Source organism: Scyliorhinus torazame, chromosome 13 (assembly GCF_047496885.1).
Source record: "Scyliorhinus torazame isolate Kashiwa2021f chromosome 13, sScyTor2.1, whole genome shotgun sequence".
NCBI classification, from domain to species: domain Eukaryota; kingdom Metazoa; phylum Chordata; class Chondrichthyes; order Carcharhiniformes; family Scyliorhinidae; genus Scyliorhinus; species Scyliorhinus torazame.
In genome coordinates this window covers 107983543-108011207 of record NC_092719.1, presented here as the reverse complement: position 1 = coordinate 108011207, position 27665 = coordinate 107983543, and the positions used below count along the sequence as shown (strand labels likewise).

At 49.7% G+C, this 27665-nt stretch overlaps 1 protein-coding gene across 1 annotated transcript in view; it reads right to left on the bottom strand.

Annotated features, from left to right (window-relative positions):
• Positions 1 to 27665, bottom strand: part of tex264b (testis expressed 264, ER-phagy receptor b) — a 730288-nt gene that overhangs the window by 43254 nt on the left and 659369 nt on the right. The gene's annotated exons all lie outside the window — the stretch shown is intronic.

Here is a 27665-nt window from a genome sequence, read left to right as displayed (position 1 = left end):
CCTGGCAAAGTGAATAGCCTCACATTTTTCCATATTATACTTCATCTGCCAAATTGTTCCACACTCACTTAACCTATCTATACTGTTGCAGATTCTTTGTATCCTCTTCTCAACTTGCTCTCCCACCATTATTTGTATCATCGGCAAATTTTGCTTCAGTCCAGTCAGCACCTTCATGCAAGTCATTAATATAGATTGTAAATAATTGGACCAACTGCACTGATTTCTATGGCACTCCATTATTTACAGTTTGCCAACCTGAAAATGATCTATTTATCCTGACTTCTTGTTTCCATTTAGTTAACTCTATCCACATTAGTATATCACCCCAAACCATGAGCTCTTATCTTATGCAGTCACCCATTATGTGGCAGATTGCTAAATGTCTTCTGGAAGTCCAAATACAACATATCTAATAGTTTCCCTCTCCCCACAGTTTGTTAAATCCTCAAATAGCTCTAATAAATTAGTCAAACACAATTTTCTTTTCACAAAACCATGTTGACCCAGCATGATTGTATTAGAATATTCTGAATGTCCCACTACCACCTCCTTAATATTGGACCCAAGCCCAATTGGACCCCAATGACAGATGTTAGGTTCATTGGCCTCCAATTTCCTTTGTTCTGTCTCCCTCCTTTCTTGATCATTTGCCGTTTTCCAAGCTGCTCGAACCTTTCCAGAATCTGGGGAATTTTGGAAGATTACATCCAATCAATTCACTATCTCTGCAGCCACTTCTTTTGATCGCCTCAGATGCAGGCCATCAGGTCCAGGGGACTTGTCAGCCTTTAGTGCTATTAGTTTTCCTCGTACTTTTTCTCTAGTAACCGTGATTGCTTTAAATTCTTCCATTCCTTTTGCCTCTTGATTTTCTACCATTCTTGGGGTCACAAGAAGATAGGTGAAACAAGCAACGATGTTATCTAAGAGGAATATGAGATAGCCTAACTTTGCTTCTTGCTTATGGTTCCGCTAATGTGCTGGGGCATCCTAACTGCCATACAGTCTAGCAGATTACACCAGTTTTACATCAGATTTACTCCAAATATTACTTCAATGGATAGACTCAAGAGCTGATTTAGAAATTCCTCTTGTAAAAAACCTCTCCAGACACTCAGCGGATTTAAATCTTTTTTTTTTACGTGCACCAGCAAGGCAACTTGCATGGAAATTCATGACCAGTAAGTTAGTGAAAGCGTGCAGTCCCTCTCTGCCTCTTCAAAAGGCTATTTGCACAGAAGCCGTCACAGATATTATTGAGACTCATTGATGTACTGACTTCTTTGCATTTCCAGTCAACAGTTTTGTTTCTTAATGTTTAAATGCATGATTCCTCTGAACTACACAGGCAGCAACTAAAATGTACTTGCCAGCGCTGTCTCTTTGAAACGCTGTTGAAAGCTAATCTAGATCCTCAGATTTAAAAAATTCAGTGCAAATTTATTTCTCGACATCCAAAGGCAATGAAATATGAAAAACATTGAGATAAATGATATATTTTTGGCACCACTGTAAACCCACATCTTTGTCAGCGGAAGGTTTGTTTAGTTGTTGAGGAAGGTTTGTGGGGGATTTACAGCATCAAAGGAGCCATTTTAACCATTGGGTCCTAACGGGGTGGAGCGCAAGTCTGTATACAGGGTCAGCATCTACTTCGAAAAGGTTGGTCATTTTGTAAATGTTCAGGGTGAATGTTAATTCCCCTGAGGCCTGTATTGTGTCATCCCGCACCATCCTGTACTAGGTTTTTCCGCGAAACAAAATTGCAATGGTGCAGGCTCAGCAAACCTTGTAGATACCACATCGGTCTCGACTAACAGAAATTCAATAATAATGTCAGTTCATTCAGTGACAGGTAGTGGTTTCCATGGCCCCCTCCCTCAGGAATGGTCAAGTCCCCTCTTGAAACACTGTAACATAAATATCCTCAAAGATGCTGGCAGGGAGGGTCCAAGTGGTTTCAAACTCTCCATACCAAAGGCCTTTTTTTGGAAAGTGGACATGATCATTTCTGAATTTGTATGGGCGGGGAAGGTGCCGAGGGTGGGGAGTATTTGCTGTCTTAGCCAGGATAGTGGAGGAGGAGGTGGACACGGACCTTTTGGTGGCGATATTTGGGGTTTCAGAGAAGCGGGAGCTCATGGAGAGGAGGAAGGCCGATGTCTTGGCCTTCACCTCTCTGATTGCACGGCGGCGAATTTTGATGGAGTGGTGGTTGGCATCGCCACTGCTTGGTTGGGTGACCTGTACGACTTCCTGCAACTAGAGAAGATAAAGTATGAGTTGAGGGGCTCTGCAGGGGGGGGGGGGGGGGGGGGGGTGGAGGAAAGTTGGGGGATGTTTGTGACCGTGTTTGAGGGGCTGTTTGTTGCGGGTAGGGGGGTGAAAAAGGGGAAACATCTGTGCAGACTGTATAGTTGGTTGTTCGGAAATATGTTTTCCAGGGTGTTTATTCGCTGTAACCTGTTTTGATACATGCTTGTAATAAAATGCATTAAAAAAAAATATATTCTCAAAGAATTCCTCTGGTATTTGTCGCAGGGGACACTACAAATCTGAACTTTTTAAAACAAAACATTTGCGACCCTCATTCTTTCCCACACATTGTTTTTAAAAAAAAAAGTATTTCTATTACGGTTTTGCAGAATTTTTCATAATAAAACAGTAGTAACAATAATAACAAAACAAACTAGAGTGAACATTAACATAGTGCAAAAAGAGAATATACAATAACAATTAAATAGACATTATCCCACGTGACTCAACCTTCCCACACCATCCCAATGAAGCACTCACCCCTAAACCCCCCATCCCCCCACCCCACCCGCCTCCCTACGGATTGCTGCTGCTGACATTTTAATTTTCCCCGAGAAAGTCGACGAACGGCTGCCACCTCCGAGAGAACCCTAGCGTAGACCCTCTTAAGGCAAACTTTATTTTCTCGAGGCTGTGAAACCCAGCCATGTCGTTAACCCAATTCTCTACACTCGGGGGCTTCGAGTCCCTCCACATTAATAAAATCCGTCTCCAGGCTACTAGGGAGGCAAAGGCCAAGACGTCGGCCTCTTTCGCCCCCTGAACTCCCGGGTCTTCTGACACTCCAAAGATCGCTATCTCTGGACTCGGCACCACCCGTGTGTTAAGCACCTTGAACTTTGCCCTCGCGAACCCTTGCCAGAACTCTCTAAGCTCCGGGCATGCCCAAAACATGTGGACATGGTTTGCTGGGCTGCCCTTGCACCTCGTACACCTGTCTTCTACCCCAGAAAACTTGCTCATTCTCGCTGCCGTCATGTGTGCCCGGTGGACCACCTTAAATTGAATTAGACTGAGCCTGGCACATGACGAGGAGGAATTAACCCTGCCCAGGACCTCTGCCCACAGACCCGCTTCCAACTCCTCACCTAGCTCCTCCTCCCACTTGCCCTTGAGCTCCTCCACCGGGGTTTCCTCCGCCTCCTGTAGTTCCTGGTAGATATCCGACACCTTCCCCTCCCCCACCCAGGTGCCGGAGACCTGTCGTGTATCCTCAGTGGCGGCAGCGTTGGAAAGGCCACTACCTGTTTTTTCAAGAAGGCTCGTACTTGCAGATATTTAAAGACGTTTCCTGGCGGCAGATTAAATTTGTCCCCCAGCGTCTTCAAACTAGGAAAGCTTCCGTCTATGAATTGATCTCCCATCCTTTTGATGCCTGCCCTCTGCCAGCTCTGGAACCCACCATCCATCCTACCCGCCCCCCCCCCACCCCCCCTCCCGACTGCACTCCAACAGCGATCTCCTTACTCGTGGGATCTTATTCGCCCACACAAAGCCCAAAATGATCCTACTCACCCGCTTAAAAAAGGCCTCAGGGATGAAGATGGGGAGGCACTTAAAGACAAACAAAAATCTGGGGAGGACAGTCATTTTCTCAGTCTGCACCCTCCCTGCCAGTAACAGCGGGAGCATGTCCCACCTTTTAAAGTCCCCTTCCATTTGCTCCACCAACCGGGTCAGGTTGAGCCTGTGCAGGGCCACCTGTATACCCAGGTAACGAAAACTTCTCTACCATCCTGAGCGGCAGCTCTTTCAGCCTCTCCTCCTGCCCCTTGGCCTGGATCACAAACAACTCGCTCTTTCCCATGTTCAGTTTGTACCCTGAAAAACTACCAAAATCCCTCAGGATCCGCAGAACCTCCCCTCCACCGGGTCCGAAAAGTACAGGAGCAAATCATCCGCGTATAGCGAGACCCGATGTTCCACGCCCCCCGAACCAGTCCCCGCCAGTTCCTCGAGGCTCTCAGCGCCATAGCTAGCGGTTCTATAGCTAGGGCAAATAGTAACGGGGAGAGGGGACACCCCTGCCTCGTTCCCCGGTGAAGCTCGAAGTACCCTGACCTCAGCCGGTTTGTACATACACTTGCTACAGGTGCCTGGTACAGCAATTTCACCCAGCCAATAAAGCCCTCACCAAACCCGAACCTCCCCAGCGTTTCCCACAGGTACTGTCCATCGCTGTTACCACCTCCGCCTCCCCTCCCTCTGAGGGCACCATAATAATATTCAACAGTCTCTGGACATTGGTGTTGAGTTGTCTGTCTTTAACAAACCCAGTCTGGTCTTCCTCTATCACCCTGGGACACAATCCTCAATTCTTGTGGCCAGAACCTTAGCCAGCAATTTGACATCCACGTTTAAAAGCGAAATCGGCCTGTATGACCCGCAATGTTCCGGATCCTTCCCTCGTTTAAGAATGAGTGAGATCAAGGCCTGTGACATTGTTGGGGGGAGGGTTCCTTTCTCTCTAGCCTCAGTGAAGGTCCTCATCAGGAGTGGGCTCAATATTCCCGAAAATCTCTTCTAGAATTCTACCTGGTAACCGTCCGGCCCCGGGGCTTTACCCGATTGCATGCCCTCTATACCCTTGACAATCTCCTCCAACTCAGTCGGGGCCCCCAGCTCCTCCACCAGGTCCTCTTCCCCCTTTGTAAACCTCAACTGGTCCAAAAATTGCCTCATCCCTTCCGCTCCCGTCGGGGGCTCCGACTCGTATAGTTTACTATAGAACTCCTGAAAGACTCCGTTCACCCCCCCACCCCCCCCCCCCCGGGTCCAAGACCATGTTACCCTCCTTATTCTTTACTCCCCCGATTTCCCTGGCCGCCTCCCTCTTTCGCGATTGGTGTGCCAGCATTCTACTCGCTTTCTCCCCATGCTCATAGACTGCCCCCCTTGCCTTCCTCAGCTGTGCTACCGCTTTCCCTGTGGTCAGCAGTTCAAACTCCGCCTGCAGACTCCGCTGCTCCCTCAGTAGCCCCGCCTCGCGGTCCTCCGCGTATCTCCTGTCCACTAGGAGTATCTTCTCCACCAGTCTCTCCCCTCCGCTCTTTCCCTCTTTTCCCTATGGGATCGAATTGAGATGAGCTCCCCTCTGACAACTGCCTTCAGAGCCTCCCAGACCGTTGCCGCTGCTACCTCACCCAGATCGTTTGTTTCCAGGTAATCCTGGATGTTCCTGCTAATCCGCCCACAAACCTCTTAGTCCGCCAGCAGCCCCACATCCAGTCTCCAGAGTGGGCGCTGCCCTCTCTCCTCACTAAGCCGCAGGTCCACCCAGTGTGGGGCATGGTCCGAGACTGTGATTGCTGAGTATTCTGTCCCCGCCACCTTTGGGATTAACGCCCTGCTCAAGACAAAGAAGTCTATGCGGGAATAAACCTTGTGAACGTGGGAGAAAAAAGAGAACTCCTTCGCTCTCGGCCGTGCGAACCTCCAGGGACCCCCTCCTTTTATGGATCTGCTCTTTAAAACCCTTCAGTTCCTTTGCCAGTCGCTACCCTGTCCTGGACTTCGACCGGTCCAGCTCGGGGTCAATGACTGTGTTAAAGTCTCCCCCCATGATCTGGTTGTGTGACTCTAAGTCTGGGATTATGCCTAGCATGCGTCTCATAAATTCCACATCATCCCAATTTGGAGCGTAGGCGTTCACAAACACCACCCGGACCCCCTCCCACTTTCCACTCACCATTATATACCTGCCTCCCTTATCTGCCACAATTCTCTCAGCCTCGAATGCCATACCCTTAATGATCAGAATTGCTACCCCCCTGGTCTTCGAATCCAGCCCTGAATGGAACATCTGGCCTACCCATCCCTTTCTCAATCTCGTATGATCTGCGAGCTTTAAATGTGTCTTCTGAAGCATTGCTACGTCTGCCTTTAACCCATTTAGATGCGCGAACACGCGCGCTCTTTTGACCGGCCACATTCCACGTGATCAGCCTGGACGGTGGGCTCCCCCCCCCCCCCCCCCCGACTAGCCATCGCCCTTTTTTGGCCAATCTCGAGCCCGAGCCCTTCGCTTTCTCAAGCCCCCCCTACAGGGAGCCACCGTCCCCGACCCTCAATTGGTACTCCAAAATTGATATCTCCTCTGTCAGCAAAGCAGCATCCGCCACCTCCCCTCCCCCCACCCAACAGCCCCACGACCCAAAACTCCCACCAAGCACCAGCTGAGCACTTGCTCACCCCCCACTACGCTCCCGAGAGTCAGCTGACATGCTGACCCCGGCAGTTCCCGCCCCTGGCGCCGATCAGACTGTCACCTCATTGTCCGGACCCCTCTCCCCACATGAATAAACCAATTAAACTACCTCTCCAGCCCCAGTGAGTAAATAGTAATACGAAACGGAAAATAAACAGAATACACTAACATTGCCACCGTGAGGAGACACTTGTTGAACCAAGGCTCCAACTTCCCGAAAAATCGCACTAAGTACAGGGACCCTCCCCCCTCCGTATCTCAACTTTGCCGAAAACACTGCACCCTCCAGCCACCACCACAGTCCTTACAAGCACCCAATATTGTATACAATCTTATATTAGAAACGGTACCGTGTTACCCAGCCCCACCGCCGCATTCTACCAAAGCTTAACTGTCCTTTAATTCAAGTCCAGTTTTTCTTGTTTGATGAATGACCACGCCTTGTCCGGCGTCTCAAAATAGTAATGCCGCTCCTTGTACGTGACCCATAGTCTCGCTGGGTGTAGCATCCCAAATTTCACCCCCTTGCTGAAGAGGGTCGCCTTCACCCGGTTGAATCCAGCACGCCTCTTGGCCAGCTCCGCACCCAGGTCCTGGTAGATGCGTATCACGCTCTTCTCCCACGTGCTGCTCCGTTCTTTTTTTGCCCACCGCAAGACAAGTTCCTTGTCCGAGAAGCGATGAAATCTCACCACCATGGCCCTCGACGGTTCATTCGCTTTGGGCTTCCTTGCGAGGGCTCTGTGCGCCCTGTCCAGCTCCAGGTGTCGAGGGAATACCCCCGTCCCTATCAGCATCTCCAGCACCTTGGACACAAATGCTCCCCCATCAGACCCCTCCACACCTTCGGGGAGGCCCACAATTCTCAAGTTCTGTCTCCTGGACCTGTTTTCTAGGTCCTCCAGCCTCTCCTGCCACTTCTTGTGGAGGTCATCCTGCACCTCCACCTTAAGGGCTAATACGACCAACTCGTCCTCATGGTCGGATATCTTTTTCTCCATCTCCTTAATCGCTTTCCATTGTGTTGCCTGATTTGCAATCATTTGGTCTATTGATTCCTTCATCGGGGCCAGCATGTCCTTTTTAAGATCAGCAAAGCACCCCCTAAGGAACTCCTGTTGCTCCTGTGACCACTGCGCCCATGCACCCTGGTCTATACCGGCCGCCATGCCGTGCCTCGGCGCCCGCTCCACACGCTTCTGTCTGTTGGGACTTAAACGCTTCACCCGGCCACTCCTGGTCCAGCTATCCATACAACAGAGAGGGAATCCTTTTGGCAATGTTCGCTTCACCAATCTGCCCCAAAAAGTCCGTGAAAACTCCTGAAAAAAGGTCCGAGAGTCCGTTCCAGATGGGAGCTGCCGAATGCGCGACCTACTCCTCCATGTCCGCCATCGAAAGTCTCGTTACCGCTTCTTCAATGGCCTTTGCGAGATCTTTTCGCAGTTGTTCCCTCTGCTGCTGGAATTCAACTTTAATATAGGGCATCAAGTCAGTTTGAAGCCTTTGAGCTTGCCCTTCCCCCACCTTCCTGCTTGAAGAGGCTTTTGTCTTTGCTGCAGTACCAGCCAAATCCCTCACTGTTTCTGCCGGGTCTGGTAACCAAGAGACATAACATTCCTGGGGGAAAGTTCTCCTCCCACATTCACCTACATCTTTTCATCAAAATTCCACCCCGTATTGATTAAAAAGAGCTCTTTTCTGTAACCTTGGGCAGGAGCTGCCTTGTATGTGACCACTTACTCCATGGTCCACACCGGAAGTCCCTCCCACACATTTTATGGACACGTGCTCCCTCACTCTCATCATTCATTTTTAATGTTCAATGATCGACCCGTTTTAGAATGTTAAAATCCCCTCCCAAGCAGACATGTCTCCAAGGTTTCCAACACCAGCTGGGTGTATTTCCACGCAGTCAAACAACCTTTTTAATTCCATCTCCATTTTCTTAAAAAATAGAACTAATAGACAAAAACATTCAAAGAAAACAAACCATATTGAATATCCCACCAACCTTTCTCCTGTTTTGCCTGTAGCAAAATCTGCAAGATCGATCTTTATTCTTGGCGATTCCAGCAGAATCCTGGAGAGTTGGCAATTCTAATTTGCCCCTTACTCTCCCCTGCTGCAGGCATGATGATCAAGTTGCAGATGGTTGTCATGATATCCACATTAGCATATCATGGTGCAATCACACACACACTGATGGACAGGTAGTTGCACCAACCAGCACACACACAACATCACAGCCAATCACCAGTGAGAGCACACGCACCATAAAACAGGGAACGCCACAGTTCCCGCTCATTCTACCAGGAGAAAGCTCAGAGCACAGAGCTCACAGCGTGCCACTCAGACATAGACCATGTGCTGAGTGCCTCACTAAGATAGTGATAGGGCTGGGTCCACAGGTTAGCTGGTGAAGCACGTACCCAAGCCAGCAGTTAGTAGTTGTTATTGTTTAAGACAATAAAACAGATTTGTAGCATCTACAGCCGTGTTGGATCATTTGTGCATCGGAACACCCAACACTACAATGGTGTGACCATGGATTTACTGCTTCCACCCTATCAGCCTTCCCCCCACCCCCCCAACTCCCTTCACCACAACTTTCCCCTTCTAGTTTTCTGGCATTCAAGAACTGTACACTGTCCAAGTGCAGCAGCCCCAGGAGGAAAAGAGAGAGTTTTTTAAAAAACCACTAGATCCAATATTCAGTCCACCTACTCAGGCACTGGCACTGCGTGTACCTTAGAGGCTAAAACTGAGCTGGGATCAGTGGGCAGGAAGTCAGTGAGCATGGGCATTGAAACAAGCCTGGAGTGACCCGGGGGGAAAGGATGGTTTGTGTTCCTGCCCCCCTGAGAGTGAGGTTGCAATTGAGTTCTGCTACAGGGACTCAGGTGAGGGCTTCCATGGGGTGGGAAACAGGACACCGTGAATAGGCACGTGCACAGAGGAGCTGGAAGCATTAGCTGGCCCAATAGGCATCCTCCTGCCACTGCCAATTAGCAGGAGGGAGTCTGGCTCTAGGTTGGCAGAGTGTTCAGCACAGAGCTTCCCTTCTCTGCCGCCTCTGCTCCAACTCCCGTCTGTGCTGCAGACCCAGCGGTACTGTCATTGCAGCCCTCATTCCTGTTGCCCCTTTTGTGTGGACAAGTGACCCGTTCCTCTTCCCTCCATGAGATTACAACAGCCTGCTGTCCTGTCCTTTAACAATAATCGCTTATTGTCACAAGTAGGCTTCAATGAAGTTACTGTGTAAAGCCCCGAGTCGCCACATTCCGGCGCCTGTTCGGGGAGGCCGGTACGGGATTTGAACCCACGCTGCTGGCCTTGTTCTGCATTACAAGCCAGCTATTTAGCCCACTGTGCTAAACCAGCCCATGTAACCACTCCTACCAAGGGACCTGCTGTCATGGTAGGTCACACTTGTCTGCCCTGCACCATCCTCACATACTGACGTAGCCCGTTTGGATCAACCCTGTGACATCCATCATCCGACTATGCCTTGATCTTCCTGCTGTCCTCCTCTTGGGAGAGATCTCTGCAGATTTTCGGCTCTGATTAAATCGTTGAAGTGCTGACAATATGTTTTCTGGATGCCACTGTTCCAGAGAGTTCTTTTCTCTCGCAATTTCAAGCACCTTTCTACTTGCCTTCTGGTCTCTACATGGAATGTTAAGCATACATTTTAGCATCCACATTTCAAAGGCCTCTACTTTCTTCCACGGATCTTTATTTTGTGGACAGGTTTCTGAAGCAGACAGGAAAGTAGATAGAATATAGCATCTAGGGGTTTTGCTTCCTTGTTTCAAGCTTGAGATTTCTTGTTAACACATCCTTCAACTTCACAAAATTATTTCTTGCTATCTCTATCCTTCTTCTGCCTTTGGCATAGCATCTCCTGTTATTATTTGTCATCATACAGCAACGCTCCTTGTCAAATCCAGAAACTCATAACACCTTCAATAACACTCCATCGTGTTTCCAGACACTTTACAATTTCAGAAGCTCTTAAAAATCACCCTATCCGCAAGCTAGATGCCTGGCCCTTTAAGCAATATGATTGCCGGCTTCTCTGGCAACTGACCAGCTGAGCCTAGTTAAGCGATGTGCAAAATCATAAATGTGCCTGCATGGTCCAAATTTGGACAATGGGTATCATGTTGTTTGACGTCAGGATAGCTGTGGTAGTCTGTGCAGAGGTATTACGGTACCTGGTAATGCTGGAACACCATTGGTAGATATTGTATGTTTCCTATTGGTCAAGCTGTATGGTAGCTCTGCCCTGTAAGGCGGGGTATAAGAGCCCGTGCCGCCCCAGCAGCCTTCATTCTGTACCTGAGCTGCTGGGGGAAACATCTAGCTTATTAAAGCCTTCAGTTGGACTACAACCTCGCTTTAGTGGTCATTGATCGTGCATCAATTTAATAAGCTAGATTTGAAAGGATGGAGCTCCGAATCAAGCCGGAGTGTCTGCAACTCAGCACCCACGCGGTGAACTCAGCGGCAACCTTCAAGCACTGGCTGGCGTGTTTTAAAGGATATCTTGGAACGGCTGAAAACACACCCACGGGAGAACAGAAAATGCAAGTCCTGCACTTGAGGGTGAGCCCAGAAATTTACACCCTCATCGAGGACGCGGAAGACCTCGATGCAGCAATAGAGCTGCTAAAAGGACATTATATTCGCCCGGTAAACCAGATCTACGCCCGACATATGCTAGCAACGAGGCGACAAATCCCCGGGGAATCGCTGGAAGAATTCTACCGTGCGCTCCTGGTGTTGGGGAGAAACTGCAGCTGCCCGCAGGTTTCGGCGAGCGACCACACAGAACTCTTGATCCGGAACGCTTTCGTGGCAGGTATGCTGTCCTCCCAAATCCGCCAGCGATTGCTGGAAAAAGACACTCTAGGCCTCAAGGAGGCACGGGCCCTTGCAGGCTCCCTGGATGTGGCCTCCAGAAACGCCCGTGCTTATGTTCGCGACCGCGCGGCAGCCCCCGTGCAGCGTGGAACCCCTCTGCAGCCGACCCCGAGACATCCTCAATCCCCCCACAAGCTTATGCTGCAAGGCGGTCTGGCAACCCCGGGGGGCCCCGCTGCTACTTTTGCGGGCAGGCCAAGCACCCCCACCAGCGCTGCCTGGCCCGCGCATCCACCTGCAAGGGATGCGGTAAAAAAGGCCACTTCGTGGTGGTATGCCAGGCCCGTGCGATGCCACGGTCTCCGGCGGCGAATGCGGACCGCCACCACAAACCTCTCCACGGTCCCCATGCAGCCAGCGGGCGCCGCCATCTTGTCCCGCGATGGATGGGCGCCGCCATTTTGTGCATCCCCAGATGCTGGGGGAAACATCTAGCTTATTAAAGCCTTCAGTTGGACAATCTCGCTTTAGTGGTCATTGATCGTGCATCAATTTAATAAACTAGATTTAAAAGGATGGAGCATCAATAACATCGGTTCAGCTTCTTCCCACACTGCAGGGGACAGGCACATGGGCACCCTTCGAACGAACATCCACATGAGCACCCTTCGAATGGACGTCCACATGAGCACCCTTCGAATGGACATCCACATCGGCACCCTTCGAATTAACATCTACATGGGCACCCTTCGAATGAACATCCACACGGACACCCTTCGAATGGACATCCACATGGGCACCCTTCGAATGGACATCCACATGGGCACCCTTCGAATGAACATCCACATGGGCACCCTTCGAATGGATATCCACATGGGCACCCTTCGAATGGACATCCACATGGGCACCCTTCGAATGGACATCCACATGGGCACCCTTCGAATGAACATCCACATGGGCACCCTTCGAATGGACATCCACATGGGCACCCTTCGAATGGACATCCACATGGGCACCCTTCGAATGAACATCCACATGGGCACCCTTCGAATGAACATCCACATGGGCACCCTTCGAATGGACATCCACATGGGCACCCTTCGAATGGACATCCACATGGGCACCCTTCGAATGGACATCCACATGGGCACCCTTCGAATGGACATCCACATGGGCACCCTTCGAATGAACATCCACATGGGCACCCTTCGAATGGATATCCACATGGGCACCCTTCGAATGGACATTTCACATTGGCACCTTTTGAATGGACATCCACATGGGCACCCTTCGAATGGACATCCACATGGGCACCCTTCGAATGAACATCCACATGGGCACCCTTCAAATGGACATCCACATGGGCACCCTTCGAATGGACATCCACATGGGCACCCTTCAAATGGACATCCACATGGGCACCCTTCGAATGGACATCCACATGGGCACCCTTCGGATGGACATCCGCATGGGCACCTTTCGAATTGACATCCACACGGGCACCCTTCGAATGAACATCCACACGGGCACCTTTCGAATTGACATCCACACGGGCACCCTTCGAATGGACATCCACATGTGCTCCCTTAGAATGGACATCCACATGGGCTCCCTTAGAATGGACATCCACATGGGCTCCCTTAGAATGGACATCCACATGGGCTCCCTTAGAATGGACATCCACATGGGCACCCTTCGAATGAACATCCGCATGGGCACCCTTAGAATGGACATCCACATGGGCTCCCTTAGAATTGACATCCACACGGGCACCCTTCGAATGAACATCCACATGGGCACCCTTCGAATGGATATCCACATGGGCACCCTTCGAATGGACATTTCACATTGGCACCTTTTGAATGGACATCCACATGGGCACCCTTCGAATGGACATCCACATGGGCACCCTTCGAATGAACATCCACATGGGCACCCTTCAAATGGACATCCACATGGGCACCCTTCAAATGGACATCCACATGGGCACCCTTCGAATGGACATCCACATGGGCACCCTTCGGATGGACATCCGCATGGGCACCTTTCGAATTGACATCCACACGGGCACCCTTCGAATGAACATCCACATGGGCACCCTTCGAATGGACATCCACATGGGCTCCCTTAGAATAGACATCCACATGGGCTCCCTTAGAATGGACATCCACATGGGCTCCCTTAGAATGGACATCCACATGGGCTCCCTTAGAATGGACATCCACATGGGCACCCTTCGAATGAACATCCGCATGGGCACCCTTCGAATTGACATCCACATGGGCACCCTTCGAATGGACATCCACATGGGCACCCTTCGGATGGACATCCGCATGGGCACCTTTCGAATTGACATCCACACGGGCACCCTTCGAATGAACATCCACATGGGCACCCTTCGAATGGACATCCACATGGGCTCCCTTAGAATGGACATCCACATGGGCTCCCTTAGAATGGACATCCACATGGGCTCCCTTAGAATGGACATCCACATGGGCTCCCTTAGAATGGACATCCACATGGGCACCCTTCGAATGAACATCCGCATGGGCACCCTTCGAATTGACATCCACACGGGCACCCTTTGAAAGACGACACGGGCTGCACTAGAAGCGACTGCCTTGCAGAGACTCCCCATCCCTGGAGAGGAATCGAGTGTGGTGTTACAGAGATATGTTGCTGGTCTCTAAGTCCAGCCTTACTTACAAGAATTCTATTTATTCTCTGTTTGGCTATCTCACATCGCTCATAAATAGAATTCATGATACAGGTCAGTGATTACACCCAAAGTCTCTTTTCTCCTCTATTAATTTAAAGGGATACCTAATGGAAAATCATGAACGTACTTTTTTACAGAAGTATTTGTGATTTCAAGGCAATCAGCACCTAGAGAAGCTTTTCATTCCTTGACGCAAGAATAATGGATTGGTAATTGCCAAAACCAGTTTGTTATTTTTTTTAAATAGGCACCTGAAGAGCTGACTCCAATCTGACAGAGTCACCAATGTTTAATGAGTTCCTCCTGACAGCTGTCAGCATCTCATAGATCTCGTTTCACGCTTGTCTCAGTATCCTAGGAAACATTTCATCCACTCTGAAATCTTGTTTGCCATCCAACTCACTCATGTGTAAATGATCAATCTTGCTTGTCATAAGGCAGGAATTTATCTTGGGTTTGTGTACCTGACTATTTGGATGAAATAGGGTGTCCTGAGCTCTCACTCGTCGTCAATGGTTTCACCTTGGAACTATCTTCTCTAATCACATTTCCGTGCTAGCTCACCAATACTCTTCAGAAATTATCGGTTGAAGCTAATGTAGTAAGTTTCTTCTTTACCTGATTGTCTAACTCCCTCCTAAAAGCTGATTTATTTAGTTTTAATAGCTCTGTGTGGCAATGCATTCCATATTCTAATCGTTCTTTGCATGAATAAATCATTTGCAATATTTCCAGAATTTCAAACCATTCTATTAAACCCATTCAAAAGCTTTTTACTTAAAAATAAATATAGCTCCAGTTTTTCAGTTCACAGACTCACACAGTGCAGAAGGGGCCCTTCGGTCCATCGAGTCTGCACTGACATGTGAAATAAACCTAGAATTTTACAAAACAGAAGGAGGCCATTTAGCCCAATGCACTACCTAGCCCAACCCATTCCCCAGTCCTATCTCTGTAGCCCTCTAAATTCATCAATATCAAATATATATCCAGCTCTCTTTCAAAACCTCCTGTGGAATCCACCTCCACTTCTCTCCCAGGCAGCGCATTCCAAATCCCAACAACTTTCTGAGTAAAGAAGTTTCACCTCATCTCACTCCTACCTCTCTTGCTGACCATTTTGAAATTGTGACCCTATCACTGACTTACCTACTCGTGTAAACAGAAAATCCATCTTTACCCTGTCAAAATTGTTCATAATTTTGAACATCTCAATTAGGTCACCTCTTAATCTCTGCTCTGAGGAGAACAAGCCCATTTTTTCCAATCTTTCCTTGTATCAAAAATTCCTAATCTCTGATATAATTTTAGTAAATCTCCTCTGCACTCTCTTTGGGGCTTTAACATCGTTCCTTAAATAAGGTGCCCAGACTGAACACGATATTCCAAATGTGGTCTGACCAATGATTTGTAGAGGTGTAGTATCACTTTCTTGCTTTCATACTCTATGCCTCTATTTATGAACCGAAGGATCCGATAAGCCTTCTGTTTCAACTTGCCTGGCCACCTTCAGAGAATTATACACTTGAACCCCGAGGTCTCTCTCCTCCTGTACTCCCCTCAAAGTTGCACCATTGAGCCTGTATTGTCTCCCCACGTTTCTTCTCCCAAAATACATTACCTCACATTTCGCTGCATTGAAGCTCTACTGCCAGGTGTCTGTCCATTTGGTCAATTTGCAATGTCCCTCTGAAATTACTCAGTGTCATTCTCGCAATTCACTATTCTCCCTAGCTTAGTATCATCTTCAAATTTAGAGATTTTGCCCTTTTACCCATCTCTAAATCGTTTATATCAATCAGAAAAAGCAAAGGTCCCAGCACTGAGCCCTGGGGAACTCCACTTTCAACTCGCCTCCAGTCTGAGAAATGCCCATCTATACCTCCCCTCTGTTTCCTATCTCTTAGCCAACTTCTAATCCATGCTGCCAAGGACCCATCAATCCAAAACATTTCTAATTTGATAACCAACCTGCCATGTGGCACCGTATCAAATGCTTTCTGAAAGTCCAAATATAAAACATCCACAGCACTACTCTCATCTACTGCCTGTGTCACCTCATCAAATAACTCAATTAAATTTGTCAGACATGACCTGCTCTTGCCAGCTCTTGGCCATAGCCTTGAATGTTATGATGTGCCAGGTGCTCATCCGGGTACTTTTTAAAGGATGTGAGGCAGCCCGCCTCTCCCACCCTTCCAACCTGTGAATTCCAGTGTGTCACCACCTCTGCGCAGAGCTTTTCCTCACAACTCCCCTAAATCTCCTGCTCCTCACCTTGAACTTGTGTCCCGTCATGACTGACCCTTCAACTAAGGGGAACAGCTGCTCCCTATCCACACCGTCCATGCCCCCCATAATCTTGTACACCTTGATCAGGTCGCTCCTCAGTCTTCTCTGCCGCAGCGAAAACAACCCAAGCCTATCCAACCTCTCTTCATAATTTAAATGTTCATCCCAGGCAACATCCGAGTGAATCTCCTGTACCCTCTCCTGCGCAATCACATCCTTCCTATAATGTGGCGACCAGAACTGCACACAGTACTCCAGCTGAGGCTTCACCAAAGTTCTATACAACTCCAACATGACCTCCCTGCTTTTGTAATCTATGCCTCGATTGATAAAGGCAAGTGTCCCATATGCCTTTTTAACCACCATATTAACCTGCCGTTCTGCCTTCAGAGGTCTATGGACAAAGACGCCACGGTCCCTGGGCGAGATTCTCCGTTTCTGAGACTAAGTGCCGACGCCGGCATGGGAACTGTGGCTTTTTACGACAGAAAAAATGGAGCAGCAGCTACACCGATTCAGCAACTTTAAATGGGCGAGCACCATCGCCATGCGGAACACAATCAATTCCATGGAAAACGGTGCCAGATTCGCAGGGTCCATGATTGTCGCACATCAGGTTCACACGCCACAGCCGCACTTAAACGATCCATCCCCTCACACACACCGTCCCAGTCAACAAGATGGCTGGAAGGAAAGCGCCATGGTTCAGAGACGCTGAGGTGGACACCCTCCTGGACGCTGTAGAGGGGAGAAGAATACTCTGTATCTCAGCCCGGGAGGGAAGCCATCTGGCGCCGCCGTTCACTGGGCCTGGGCGCAGGTGGCAGAGGCTGTCAGCGCGATGGGAAACATTGTCCGGACTGGCATGCAGTGCCGGAAGAAACTGCACGGCCTCCTAAGGGCGGCCAGGGTAGTTAGCTGCTCCGTGCCCCTGGCACTAACCTCACCCCTCCACACACACCTGTAACCCGGCCCCTCCCCCCCAGGGCACGGCCAAACCCCCACCCTGCCCCACATGCCAGCACCTATGCCAGGCGCCATGACTGAGTGGCCACTGAGGTGACCATCTAACCAACCCCCAGGCTGCATGCGCGGACCGTTTAACAATGTCATTCTACGTGTCCCCCCACCCCCTCCCCCCTCCCCGTGCCAAAGAGAAGGCCACACACAACCGCCGGGGGCGGGAGAAGATCGGAGCGGGGCCATCAGTACTGCGGCCCCTCACCATGCCCGAGCAGAGGGACACTATCTGGTGCACACCACACATCGCATAGGGCACAGGAAGTGGTGGTAGGAGCAGCCAAGGGGCCGGACGGTCGGAGGGCAGGCCGGCCCCAGGAATTAGCTACCATCCAGACGGGTCCCGGGCTTCTGGAACATCCAGTCCCAGCCACAGTGCAAGTGCAGCCAGAGACCCAGGGACTACAATAGGGGATGACGGCATCCAACATCTGCAGGCGCAGGTGGAGGAGTCCATCCGCGTGCAGGAGCAGGGGGTGGTGCCAGTCTTGCGTGCCACCCAGGCTGACACCGCACGGGTGGCGTCTGCGGTGGAGGCATTCGGGGTGACGGTTTCGGTTATGGATCAGCATGTCCAAGGCCTATCTTGTCATTCGGGATCTGTCGGTGGTGGCAGCCGGTTGGACGGAGTGTTTCGGGCCAGGGTGGAGGGCTGTGGCGGGGGTGGTGGTGCGGGGGTGGCCGCACCCATACGCTGTGTAGAACCAGGGGTCAAGGTGGGTGGTCAGAGGGAGCGCAGCAAAATGGCAACTGTAATGTCGGTCGGTGCCTGGGCACCGCCCCAGTCCTGTGGGGAGCACCCTGGCTGTTCGGCCTGTCCCCCCCTCCCCACCGCCGGCCCTGGCAGGGAGCCCCCCCCGCACCCAGCACGGCTGGTGTCCGTGCCAGCAGCCCGCAGTCACTCCACGCCATTTCCTACCTCCTCTCTCTCTCTCGCTCAGCAGCCATGACGCCAGGTTCATGACTTTTGAAACCACAAGTGAACCACGCCGTCGGGAACTCAGCCCAGTGAATCTCGGAGGCCCCGGAGAACAGGGGGTCAGGCCCACTAATGAAATGCCCACTGTACTTTAATACCCACGTGGCGAGCGACACATTTACGCCATTTACGGGATTCCGCAGCATTCCGATTTGGTGTCAAACAGGCACTTACTGCGATTTCGGCGTCGGAGCTATTCTCCGCCCAATCGCGTTTCGCGATTTTGCATTTGGCAAGCGGAGAATCCCGCCCATGGTGTTGACGCCAATGCAGAATCCATGGACTTTTTGGACAGAAAAAACGGTGCCGCATCTGGACTGATTTCACTACCGTTAAGGGGCTAGCACCGACGCCACATGGAATATAAGCGACTCTAATGGGAAACGGTGCCAGATTCGCTGGTTTCGCTATTGACACCCAAAAGCTGACAAGCTGCAGTCCCATATAAACAATTCTCCTCCCAATCACCTCATCCCAGCCAATAAGATGGCAGCGAGGCGATAGCCTTGTGGTTCATGGACGGTGAGCTGGAGACCCTGTTGGAGGAGCGGCGGATGACCCTGTATCCCGGCCTGGGGAGGAGACTACCAGCTGCCGCCGTTGGTCATGCCTGGGCGCAGGTGGCAGAGGCTGTTAATGCCACCAGCAGCACCATCCGGATGGGCCAGCAGTGCTGGAAAAAAACTGCACAACTTCCTCAGAGCGGCCAGGCAACACTGTGCCCCTGGCACTAGGCCCGTCCCACACACTCGTAACCCTGAGCGAACCCCCACCCTGCATCGCATGCGGGTACCTATGACCGGGTGACCTGGCCACTGAGGCCATCACCTCCCGACCCCCTGGGCTGCATGCGTCGGATTGTCTAACACTGTTGTTTTCTGTGTTGTCCCCCCCACTTCCCGGGTTTGAGGATGACACTGACTCCATCATAGCTGTCTCCAACACCCTCCACCATCCTAGAGACACTCACCCCGGTTGGCCATGTTAGTGAAGAGGCTCTTAGGACACTCTCTGGTGTATAACGCAGTTTACCCGGTGCAGCAGGTGGAGGTAGGAACGCCCGAGGGGGCGGACGGTCGGAAGGCAGGCCAACCCGAGGAACTAACTGCCGTCCAGATGGATCTCGGGCTTTTGGAACAGACGGTCCCATAGATTGTGGAGATGCAGTCTCGGAGCCAGGGACTACATGAGGGGTTGTCGGCGAACATCCAGTAACTGCAGGTGCAGATGGAGGAGCCCAAACGGGCGCAGCAGCAGGTGGTGGCGACAATGCGTTCCACCCAGGCCTAAACCGCACAGGTGGCGTACACGGTGGAGTGGCGATGCAGGCGCTGGCCGAGGCCCAGGACAGGGCTGCCGCCTCACAGGCAGCCATGTGCCAGAGCCACCTGGAAATCGCAGCGGCGCTCCTGATCGTGGCCCAGTTACAGCGGGCCATGGCTGGGAACGTCGGCAGCATTGCCCAGGTGCTGGCCAACGTGGCACAGACACAGAGGGAGCTTGTCCAGTGCCAGAGGGAGATAGTGCAGTCACTGGCTGTAGTGACACTCACCCAGGTGGTGGTGGCACAGTCGCAGCGTGATGTGGCGCAGTCCCAGATGGTCCACTTCCTGTGCTCCATGGCCGTGAGTATGCAGAACCTGGTTGGGACCAGAGCGGGCCTCCAGGATTGGCAGCGGCGGGTGTCGGGGAGCCTCAGGGGATAGCTCCGCTTGCACCCCAGTCCCATGGAGTAGCCCAGTGGCTATCAGGTGCCCTGAGGGAGGAGTCTGTGCCTGCAGTGACTTTGGTGTCAGAACTGATTCTCCGCCCAATCACCTTTCCCAATTTCGGCGCCGGCCAATGGAGAACCCCACCCCTGTTGTTTCTCAGAACCAACTAGTGTCATGCCGTTCATTAAATACATACTTGTCAAATTGGCCATGCTGAATTGCCCCTCAGTGTACAGGTATGTGCAAGTTATGTTATGGGGATAGGGTGAGGTGGGTGGGAGAGTGGACCTAGGTAGAGTGCTCTTTCAGAGGGTTGGTGCAGACTCGATGGCTAAATGGCCTCCTCCTACACTGTGGGATTCTATGATCAATTCAATAATCCTATTTGGGAAACTGCATGAACAATAAACAGTTACCTAAGAACTCGAGCCTTTTTGGATGGGTGAGCTAGCGGCCTTTCTCATCTGTATCGATCTTGTGAAGGACAAAGTACTACAACTCACTGGAGGCAAGGCAGCATAATTTGTGGGGGGATTACAATACAATCTGTTGTTAGTAAGTGCTGATACACTTTTCCGATTTAAGCCAAGTCTCAGTACTGGAAAAATAAAATGAAAATGTAGGCAGTCTCTGCCCGAGGCAATACACAGTGCACAGGCAGATTCGAACTTTCATAATTATTCATAAGGCAGAACGTCCTCACAAGCACTTCACCTATTGCTCATTTATACAGTGACATGTTTGCTTGATTCTTTTCCCTCCAAGTCCTTTTTTAACAGCAACATTTTATTGAGTTAATTTGATTCTGGAAATGAGATGGGTCAAGTGAATCAAATGTCAGAGGAAACAAGTGTCATTTAGGGAGCATTGATCATAGTACCGTAATGTTTAGGTTGACTATGGAACAGGGCATAGAACAGGGTTTTTTAAATGCGGGTGGATTGCGGGCGGGTGTCAGGAGGGTTGTGGAGTGATTGGTCGCAGCGTTCCCAATCCCGGGAGAAGCACCCAATGGCCACAACCGGCTTTTAAGTTGAGAATGCCAGCCACACCCGGCCTTTAAATACAAATGATGGAGTCTTTCTGCCACAAGTAATGTCACCAAGGATGGCAGATTTCCTTCCCTCATGTTTTTACGACAATTGACAAAGGTTTCATGGTTATCATTAGGCTATTAATTCCAGATTTTTTTCAAGTAAAAAATCGCTATCTGCCATTGTGGGATTCAAATCCAGGTCTCCAAACATTACCTGGGTCTCTGGATTACTAGTCCAGTGACAATACCACCATGCCACTGCCTGCTCCACACAAATTGTTGAAGGTGGAGGACAAGTTGAGAATGTGTACAGGCATACTGAACCCTGAGCTTTATAAGCAGAGGAACAAGTGTGGACTTTCACTAGTGAGGTGGGTGGCTTGAATTGGGAAATTTCCAGGCTTGCTAGACCTGCCTCAGAAAAAGGCCTATTAAAGTCGCAATGTTTGCTCCCAGGAGGGGCAGGAATGGGATCGACTCAGGCCTGGCGACCCCAGAAGAGTGAAGGCAGACATGGGGATGGGTGAATGCCAATGTTTGCTGGTTCGAAGGCCCACCTCGGTTCTCTGAGACAGCGGACTAATTGTGTTATAAGATTTTAGGCCCTCATCACTCACCTCCTACCCACCCCCCCCCCCCACCCCACCCCCCCCCCATGGCCCCTAATAAGCTTCATGCCAACTGCAGCACAGAGCTGGACCAGCCATAAAAATACTGCAGCTGTAAGAGCAGGTCAGAGGCTAGGAATCCTGCAGTGAGGAACTCACCTCCTGACACCTCAAAGCCTGTCAGCAGCAACACTCTCCACTTGCCTGGATTAGTGTAGCTCCAACAACACTCAAGAAGCTCGACACCATCCAAGACAAAGAGCTCGCCTGATTGGCACCCCATCCACAAATATTCACTTTCTCCACCTCCGATGCACAGTAGCAGCCATGTGTACCATCTACAAGATGCCCACAGGAACTCACCAAGGCTTCTTAGACAGCACTTTCCATACCCACAACCACTGCCATGTAGAACAAGGGCAGCAAACACGAGAACACCACCAGCTGGAAGCCCCCCTCGAATTCACTCATCATCCTGTCGCTGGGTCAAAAAATGAAAACTCCTCCCCACAGCATAACAGCAGCAGTTCAAGAAGGCAGCTCAACATCACTTTCTCAAGGGCAATTAGGGATGGGCAATAAATGCTGGCCAACCAGCAACGGATTTTAAATAGCCACCCTGGGCAGACCTCATGAGCCATGTGTAGATAAAATAAAATAAATTTCTATACATCGAACATAGTCCTCACTATACAGGCCAGATAGTAAAAAACTATTCCCATTCATTAAAGCCAATTTAAATTTTATTTTAATCCGTGCTTAATCTGTTATAAAGACAAACACATTTCCATTCATAGTCCGTTCATAGAAAAGACAGATAATAATCAAATATTATCTTTAACCTGTCATTCAACTGTGAACTCGGAACCTCCATCCCCACTGAGATTATTGTAACTTCTGAAAATCAGCTATCTGCGGAGTAGCAAGTGGTGCTGAACATTGTGCAGTCATCAGCGAACATCCCGATATCTGACCTTAATTTGGAAGGAAGGTCATTGATGAAGCAGCTGAAGATGGTTGGGTCTAGGTTGGTTGGGCCCTGAAGAACTTCAGCAGTGATGAACTGGGACTGAGATGGGTGACCTCCAACAACCACAAATATCTTTCTTTGTTCCTAAGAAAACTAGTGAAGAGTTTCCCCTCTGATACTCATTGGATCATTTTACTAGGGCTCCTTGATGCCACAAATGTTGCCTTGATGTCAAGGGCAGTCAGTCTCACCTCATCTTTGGAGTTCAGCTCTTTTGTCCCATGTTTGAATCAAGGCTGTAATGAGGTCAGGAGCTGAGTGACACTGGCGGACCCAAACCGATTGTCAGTGTCAGATTATTGTTGGGTAAGTGCTGCTTGATAGCACTGTGGATGACACCTTCCATCACTTTACTGATGATCCAGAGTTGACTGATGTGGTGGTAATTGGCTGGGTTGGATTTCTCCTCTGTTTCATGTACAGGACATACCTGGGGAAGTTTCCACATTGCTGGGTAGATGTCAGTGTTGTAGCTGTACTGGAACAGCTTGGCGAGGGGCGTGGCAAGTTCTGGAGCATAAGTCCGGAATATTGTCAGGGCCGCTATAGTGTCTTTAGCCGTTTCTTGATATCATCTGGAGCGAATCGAATTGGCTGAAGACTGGCAACTATGATGCTGGGGACCTATAGAGGAGGCCATGGTGGATGATCCACTCAGCAATTCTGAGTGAAGATGTGATAGACTCCCCCTTCATTTGTGGACCTCCTCCGCTAGTACGTTGTTTCATTGTCTGCCACCATTCATGGCTGGATGTGGCAGCAAAGGCTGCCTGCAAAGAGTCAAGATGCCATTAATTGATTTAACAAGTTCAGGGTAAGAAATAACCCCACATATACATACTGTCTGTTATGTTCAAAAGGAGCTGCCAATCAGAGAAATATCTGAAAATAACACAGCAAGTTTGTGTTTGAAGAGGACTGCAGATCTGATCAGCTGGTTGTGGAATTACTTACCTCTGTCTATCTTACCGCTTATGCTGTTTGGGATGCAAGTAGTTCTGTCTTGTAGTTCCACCAGGAGCCTTTTCTTGACTAGTCTGTGATACAGCTCTCCCAATTTTGGCACTAGCCCAGATGTTAGTAAGGAATACTTTGCAGAATCGTTAGAGCTGGTGGACACTGTCCGTAAGCCCTCGCTCTCTCTCTCAGCAGCCACCACGCCAGGTTCACGATTTGTGTGAGCACTCATGGACCGCACCACCGGGAACTCGGCCCACTGGAGGAGGAGAATCGTGGGTGTGCCCACTAATGATATGAGAACGGTGTTTCAACTATGCGTGCATTGCATTGATGCCGTTTTCGGGGAGGCAGAGCATCGCAATTCGGCATCAAACCGGCGCCCACCGCGATTTCACTGTCACGAGTTATTCTGCGGCCGATTGTACGCCCTGATTTTGGCATCGCACAAAGGAGAATCCCGCCCCTTGAGTTTTTAAAAGGCGCTATACAATACAAATTATTTTGTTATTAGTCCAGTTGTTCCTGTGCAGTTTTCTTGATTGAGGTGCTAGTCTTAAACTTCAAACACAAACTTGCTGTGTTATTTTCAGATATTTCTCTGATTGGCAGCTCCTTTTGAACATAACAGACAGTATGTAAATGTGGGGTTATTTCTTACACTGAACTTGTTAAATCAATTAATTGCATCTTGAGCCTTTGCAGGCAGTAACAGCAATCTCTCTTCAAATTGGTTATTTATTAATCTCAATACAAAGAGCAGAAGCCTGTCAGTGTTGAAAGTGCGTTAGACAACAAGGGTTAAATGCCCCATAAATAGGGATACTGTTGCTCCCAGTGAATGGCAGCTCTAATCAAAGAGCAATTGGAACTTTGCGATTCCATTCTCCAGATACCTAGTGTGTAGGTAGGGAATGTGTTTTGCCATCAGGAACTATTCTAGTTTGGGGATGGCAGATGTGTTTCGGGTTAGGTTAATCATGTCACGTAATGTGAATTGCAAAAGGAATACATGACACGCATGGATTTAACAAAAGGAAGTCTAGAGGGAGAGAAGGAAAAATATCCAAACAGTTCAATGAACGACCTGAAGGCCAGTTGGTTGCAGCTGCTTCCAAAGCTAACTGCTAAATGGCTCTCCCCTCCCTGGATTCCTGGTGTACTCTCAGATGCCTGATTTCAGTCGATGTGTTAACCAGGAACTACAATTGCTCTGATCACTTCTGTGTGAGGGAGCAAAAACTGTCAAGGAATCCAACTCTAGTCAGCATGTGCAGGAGAAGCACGGAGGCACCCCATTTAGAATATTCTGGGCAAGGAATTGCAGGAAAACCAGTGACAGTGGAACTTAAAATTAATCATTTAGAGGATGTGCCCTTCGCTGGCTAGGCCAGCATTTGTTGCCCATTCTTAGTTGCCCTTGAGAAGATGGAGATGAGCTGCCTTCTTGAACAACTGCAGTCTCTGAAGTGTAGGTACACCCACAGTATTGTTAGAGAGGGAATTCCAGGACTTGATGCTGCGACAGTGACGGAAAGGCGATATATTGTAAGGGTCAAAGAACAAACAGAGAACAATACAGCACAGGAACAGGCCCTTTGGCCCTACAAGCCTGCATCGATCACGTGTCCTATCTAGACCAAACGCCTGCACCCTTCTATACCATGTCTGTTCATGTGTCTATCCAGATAGGTCTTAAAGGTCTCTAACGTATCTGCCTCAACCACCTCATTCCTGTTTATCCCTTTCTTATAACCTGCCTGCTTACCATTGGCTGGGGACTAATGACAATCCCACAATCCTGTGGGAATATGAGCTTCCCCAATGAGGGGGGCGGAGAAATCATTAGCAGACTCCCTGTATAAATAAAGGTGGCCAGTTTGGAACCAGCAGGAAGGGGTAAGCAGCAAGTGAGGTTGCTGCTGCTGTTATATATATGTTATTGTAAATAAATGTTATTTCTTTGTATCCTTGAAACTCATGCTGGATTCTTCGTGGCCCTCACAAAACCCTTATTTCCCTTTTCTTTTATTTTTGCCGTTACATTTTTGGAGTCAGGGCAATAATCCGTAGAATTGGCTAAAATCCAACTACAAATGAAACAATTGAAAATGCAGCAAAAAGACAAACAAATGGAGATGTAACAAAAAGAAATGGGGCTGGATTTTCCGCACCCTGACGCCGAATTCACGGCTGGCGCAAGGGAGGAGAATCCATTTTCCCGCAAGGAATCGGGACCGGCGCCGGTTCCCCGATTCTGGGGGCCCCGAAAAGCGACATACTCGGGGAGTACGCTGTGCCACCTGGGACCTACCTGGGGCCATTGCCAGAGGCCCACTCCACCATCCTCCGCCCGCGACTGGCAGAAGTCCCGACGGCATGCAACTAATGTGCTCCAGCTGGTCGGGATACTCGCGTGGTGGCTGCGCGATCGGAGGGCGGGCCTTATAGGCGGCTTGTGCGGGCGTTGTGGGTGGGGCACGCGGCCGATCGGGAGGGGTTTCTTTTTTGGCTCCGTGGTCCGAGTCTGCCATGGAGGACGGCGTGGCCGCTGGAGGCCGCCGCCGCACGCATTCACAGTCTCCGACCCGGAAGTGCGGGGGCCCATATCTGCAGTAAAAGCTGCGAGAGCTACGCCGGGTCCCTGCTGGCCCCTGCAGCGCGAGGAATTCGTGGCATGAAACTCCACCGTTTTGACGCCAGCGTGGGGACATAGTCCCAATCACGGAGAATCCAGCGCATGGAGCTGAGGCAGAAACAGAAATGGAGATGGAGCAAACGGAAAGTGAGCTCAAGCAAAAAGAGAGAGAAAAAGAAATGGTGCTGAGGCATACGGAAAGGGAAAAAGAAATGGAGATGATGGTGATGAGGTTGGAATTGGAGTGAGAGGAAAGGCAAAAGAGAGGAATAAGTAAAAGAGAGAGAGTTCCAAAAATGAGTGGGAAACGCCAGAAAGTAGAAGAGACTTTAATCATAGAGCAGGACCAAATGGAGATATGTTTAAATTTATACAGGCCCCCCAAAATATGATGAGAAGGAGATAGAAATGTTTTTTAGGGCTTTTGAGAGAATAGCAACCCAAATAGAATGGCCAAGAGAAAAGTGGGCATTACTCCTGCAGAGTAAATTGACAGGGTGGGCACAGGAAGTTTATTCTTCCCTGTCAGAGCAGGCGTCTAAGAAGTATGATGAGGTAAAAAAAGCTATTCTGGGTGCATATGAATTGGTTCCTGAAGGATATTGGCAAAAGTTTTGCAATTTAAGGAGACAGCCGGGACAGACTTATGCAGAATTTGAAAGGCTAAAGCAGAACAATTTTGTTAGGTGGGTACGAACACTGGGAGTTGAAACTACTTATGAGGTTCTAAGACATGTCACTCTCTTAGAGAAATTTAAGAATTCCCTACCTCCTATAGTAAGAACCCATGTTGAAGGCCAGAGGCTGAAGACTGCTCGACAAACAGCAATTATGCCTGCGATTATGAGCTAATCTGTAAATTTAAACCTTTGTTCCGTTACCCCCATACTTTTGAAAAGGATAGGACGTGGGATAGTGAGAGGATGGCAGGTGGCCTAGGTAAAGAATGGATAGCTGTGAATTCCAGGAAGGTACTGAGGGTGAAGGTGAGACTCAAAAGCCAAGGTGTTACCATTGTAACAAGGTGGGACACATTTGTTCAGCGTGTTGGAATTTGCAAGGAAAGTTGTGGGAGTTCCTTATGAGGATTTTGAAAAGGGAACAAAAGTGAAGAATACTACAGGGCAGATTGTAGCTTTAATCGGACATGGGAGACCTGAGGTAAACACTGTTGTGGGAGCAGGTGTGAAGAATGAGATAAATGAGAGGTACGCCGGTTTTGTGTCTAAGGGGAAGATCACCCCATTTTCCTCGACTGATGTAGCAAAACCCATAA